At 37.0% G+C, this 5,428-nt stretch overlaps 1 long non-coding RNA gene across 1 annotated transcript; it reads right to left on the bottom strand.

Moving 5' to 3' along the window:
* Positions 1-952: 952 nt before the first annotated feature.
* LOC141629701 (uncharacterized) lies at positions 953-3,815 on the bottom strand. The gene is made up of 2 exons (XR_012537328.1): positions 3,732-3,815; positions 953-1,156 (listed from the first exon to the last, which is right to left on the bottom strand). It is a non-coding gene; the product is annotated as an uncharacterized LOC141629701 (long non-coding RNA).
* Positions 3,816-5,428: the final 1,613 nt, after the last annotated feature.

Below are 5,428 nucleotides of genomic sequence, written 5' to 3'. Positions count from 1 at the left end.
GGCATCTATCGATCCTAACTTATAATTACATCCCAAAGAACTCTGATTACTAATCTTCATTACCGCAAAGTGGATACCTAACATGGTTCTCATGTAATCATCACAACACTCACGAAAGTATACCGACTATGCTAACCTCGAGCTCAACTCAAACTTCCAAGTATAAACAACAAGGCCAAGTTCCATAACTTTAGTAACATAGGCAACTCACTCTTAACACACATAATCCACCAATCAATTATACTCACTTTATCAAAGAACTAGGTATAAGAATCACTAAGTATATCTCACCACACTACCTAAGTCCTTCCAACATCACAACTTCTCAAAACCAAGGGTTATGGGTCAACCACAAACAAACTCCACAAAGCTAAATTATCCAACCACAATTAACATCTCACAAAAGAAAGAGAACTATAAAAAAGGCGTTAAGGGAGGATAAGCAAGGAACAAAGGACAAGTTGAGAGGGTACAAGAGTAACTTCCAAGGAAGAAGAAAAGAGAGTTTAGAAGAAGGATAGGCACCAAGAGGTAAAGAATAAGGTAAGATACACCAAGAATAAGGAACATCTTCGAGGAAGAAGAAGCATTCTTGAAAACTTGGACAAATCTTCAATCTTCGGCAATAGGCACCAAGTCTTGATCGCAACACGGGTAAGCTCATGGTTTGTCAATCCAAGGCCACAAAAACAGATGACAATCAACAAACATGTTAGAACCTACCACGAAGCATACACACAGAGACTACCAACTTAGGTCCTTAGTTCTACCCATCTCTCATTCATTATTCAAGGTCAAGTTCAAATTTAAGTTTGGGGTACACGTGTGTGCGTCGGGAGCAACATAGGCTCTGATACCAACTGTGACACCCCGCGATAAAGCGGAAAATATAACTTATGAATTCAAGCGGAAAATAGGGAATTTTTGAAACTTTTAAAATTTAAAGCGCGGGTTCACCAAAATCTAAAACATAAATAAAGAATGCGGAAATAAAGTTTAAATTATACAAACGTGATAGTCAAGGTGAGGGAAAAGATATCCCTCGAATGACAATACAATAAAAGGTGAGTCTAAACAATCCTAATAAACCGACTAAAAGGCCAAAGTGCTCGCTAGCTCACACATGTCTTCACCCCATGAATGCACCATCTAATACCTGTCATTCATGTAAACATGAACGCCACAGTCAGTGGGGAGTAACTCAAGGTTCTCCCAGCCACAAAATGTCAAAACGAACATAACAAAGAACTAAAAGAGTAAGTCATATAAGATGCATACAAAAGGTAAGAATGTCGAGTTTATATGTAAACATGGCAAATAATTGAGATGGAACAAGATAGACCAACATTAGTATAATAAAGATTCAACTGTTCATGTGAGACAATTAAATAATATGAAAGACAAGAATACGGTCATTTATACAAAAGCACGCATTTCAAGGAAATACAACATAGATATGAGATTGGAATACGAATCATGTGAAACAGATAAGTAAGGGATCAACCAATGCAAATTACAAGAATAGAAATCGTAGCCATTATTTGGAAAACCACTTAGCAAACATTGCACGGGACGTGGCTACTAATGTCACATTCATACTTATGGCTTGCATCTCACCATAAGAACGGATGAGAACATCAATCCCGACGATCATATCGCAACTAGAGGGCTTATAGCTCACCCCTAGTGTCCGATAGGACCAAGACAAACAACAGACAAAAACCAATATCTATAACCAAGCAAGACCTTTACTACTCATATATCAATATATAATTCCCCTGGTAGGATGACAATGGTACTCCCAAGACTCAGTCCTAGTCTAAATCTAGCCAGACTCTCGGGGCAGAACGGTCCCCGATTCGACATGCGGCAGAACAGTCCGCATCCAAGACTCGAAGACAGATCGGAAATCGAGAACCCGCAATCGGCAGAACAGTCCGAAAGAGGCGGAAAATATGAGCTAAACCCACAATCGGCAGGACAGTCCGAAAGAGGCATAAAGATAAGTCAAGCAAAAAGGTATAGCATAAAGGCATTATCAAAAGAATACGACTCAACCAAGCGATACGAATCAACTTGGAAAGAGACTACTACATGTAATGAACCGATGATAATCCAAGTGAGATATTTCGTGCCAAATCATAATCATGAATATGAATAAGTAACCCATTTCTTCGGTATTTGTCACTTGAATAAAAATGTAGACAAACGGAAATGAACCATTTATAATAAGCAAAACAAGCATTCAATTATAAATGACTCAATTGTAAGATAAACCATTTACTACTCACAAGGCATGAATAATTACATTGGACTCGTATTAAAATGGAAACATGTCATTTAAATAAAATATAACGAGCGGTAATGAATAATTTACGTTATATAAAATTTACGGATTAAAAGGAAAATACACACAAGTAACTTCTTCATGAGCCTACTACTAAGCATAAGGTTGGACCAAATCATTTAATCATATAAGTCCAACAAAGAAGACAAAGTGAGCCCAATCAATGCTTTGTAGTGAGCCCAAAATTTAATTCATCAAAGTTTGCTAAAACAACTATGATGAAAGCACATGTATTCATATGTGTAAGAGACGGAAACTTGATAGCTTGCAAATCCTACCAACTCGGATTCTTACCACTCAAAACAAACAGCCCGAAACAGGCCCTACACACCCTGCAAAACACCACCCAAAACCAGTCCATGGTTGCCAAACTCCCGTATGAAAGGCCTGGAAAAAACGCAGCAAATGTGTCCAAGGCAAGGCAATCTAAAGCGGGAGTTTTGGGTACGCACAAGACGACATTTAAATGAAGAAATTAAGTAAGGAATTAAGCCCGAAGGACTGTTTTATCCGTCCCAAAACAGAGGCAAAACAGCACCTACAAACGCTATCTTTTCTCGTCTGAGAGCAGTCCCAAACAGCACGGTTTTGTGCCCAAAAACAGTACCCACACACGCCTTTTTCTCGTCCCAAAATAGACCTAGAAACGCATACAACCAGTCCCCTAAACTCAACAGGTAATCGTCTCACAACCTGCATTTTTAAGAACCAAAACCGGTCCTAACAAGGTACCATTTTCACGACTAAAAACAATCTCGAATGCCCTGCAAAAACGCCTCAAGGACAACCTAAAAACAGTCCCGACAACTTACACAAAGCTATCCCTCACAGCTGCCCAAGAACAGACCGTATCGCACCTAAGGACACTACAGATTCCGTCTTACAGCAGGCCCATAACAGCACCCAAATAGCTTACTCCATCGCGTTAAAACAGTCCCAAAACTCCGAGTAAGGGATCCCAAAACAGCCCATGAACAACCATGAACGACCTGCACAAAGTGACTCAAGGACAATCCACTCTCCGACTGAAAACGGCCCCGAAAAACACAGCAAAATTGTCCCAACTAAAACAGTCTGCTCAACACATTTTAACAGTCCCAAAAATGTCCCAAAGTACCTGCAAAGCGGACTCAAAAACAGTCCTAATTTACTGCACAATACCATCCTAAGACTACTCAATTTCAGCACTCGAAAAACACAAACATAGTTCCAAACTAGTCTAAATGAAGAGCACCTAAAAAAACCTAGTTCAAACATTATTTTGAGACGGAAATTATCAAACAAATGAGAAAAACATAAAAGATCAAACTTTATCAACAAGGGCACATAAATCGACATATAAAATGGAATTTCGACATTTTGTCGAGTAACCTGTCACCGTTACCTTTTTGCTCTCCTAAACGACTGAGGAATCGCCCAAGGATGACCTTAAACCCAAAAATGGAAGAAAATAGACCAAAATCCGAATCCCTTGTAAGACGGCCGAATTGAAATAGGACGAAAGCTTGGCCCTTTTTTACATATAAAGAAGGAGGACGAGAAGAGGAAGAGTTTGGTGTAAAGTTTATCGAATTTGGTTGAGAATGGAGGCGGGATCTGAGGTTGAAGGTGACGAAAATGGGGGTGTGTTGCTCTGTGTGTTTCGTGGTTCATTGATGTAGCTGCTGTGTTCTTTTTGAAATGGAGGAAGAAATGAAGGGGTGGGGACACGGTGCACATCAACACAACAATAATAATATCTAGTAACAATAATAATATATAATGATAATAATAATAATAATAATAATAGAATTATTAAAAAGTAGAGTGTAAGAGAGTGTGTTGTCGGAATCGGGTTGGTCCGAATTGAAATAGCCTTATAAGAGAAATGCGACGATCTTTGCTAGAAGGAAATGTGACGGTCTAAGCTAGACGGAAATTCGTCTTAAACCTACTATAATTTAAGACGGAGCTTTATTATTGTTGTTATTAATATTATCCGACAAAAATATTTATTTTATATAAACAAGTTTGTGAAAATGTAACTTTTATAAAATTTATGTTCAAAAGGAGATTAATTAAATTAAATAATTTAAAAATATGAAATAAAGCAATCGAATGGTTAAATAAATTTTAAATGTCAAAATGAGAAATTCGCGGGTGTTACAATAAACGTGTTCTACACTGCGAAAAGAAGAATAAATAATAAGCATGTGCATCGATTTTAATTTAAGTCTAATGATCTAATGTCATAACGCGAAGACTCAAAACATTTATACCATTGGCCTTCCTCAAGAATTATATAAATGATCCCAAGACTCAATTATCTGTAAATTGATAAGCCAACCTTTTGGCTAATTCTACTGTTAGAATTCTTGGTCGATAAATTTCTGTAAATTCTATCTTTAGTCCATCATAATCACGAGAAACTCTTCGGACTATACTGTTGAGATAAACTAAGTCAACACAAATTACTTACCTAACGTAGAAGGGGTCATATTATGCCTACTGATGAAGAAGGGATTCATAGTTGTTTGCCCTTATAAAGACTAATCTCAATTTCCGTTTTAGAGGAAGATTCCATCAACTTTATTTTAATTCATTTTAAGTGAACTAATATCTAGCATGCGTGAATGAATAAACTAAGGTGATGGCTTAAAAAACATGTGACATCTGTATGTCTATGAAAACTAACATACAACCTATATGTGTCAATTTTCATGCATTTTAGTAGTAGGTGGTTTGGTTTTAGGCGGAAAATGATGCATAAACTATCATGTGAATGAAAAACAATAGGAATGGACAACGTAAAAGCAATAATAAAGTCCTAGTGTGGCATATCCTATCAAAATGAACATTAAATACAAGTTTGGAATCCATCCTTGGACCCGAAAAGCTTGTCTCGATGTTCCATCTTGATCCATGTAGCGGGAGTGAGCTCCAATCTCCATCTTTAGTCTTCTTTGAAAATTACAATAAATAAATTTACATAATAAACCTATTTATTACATTCTAATTTCAAAACCCAAAAACTAAAGAAAAAAAAGGAGATTCGAGATCTCATAATTACATAAAAATTTATGTTTCCTTCATTACGAAAAC

The sequence above is a fragment of the Silene latifolia genome, chromosome 2 (genome assembly GCF_048544455.1).
Source record: "Silene latifolia isolate original U9 population chromosome 2, ASM4854445v1, whole genome shotgun sequence".
In the NCBI taxonomy this organism is placed as follows: Eukaryota; Viridiplantae; Streptophyta; class Magnoliopsida; order Caryophyllales; family Caryophyllaceae; genus Silene; species Silene latifolia.
The sequence above is the reverse complement of the archived record's forward strand: the minus strand, read 5'-3'. Positions and strand labels throughout refer to the sequence as shown.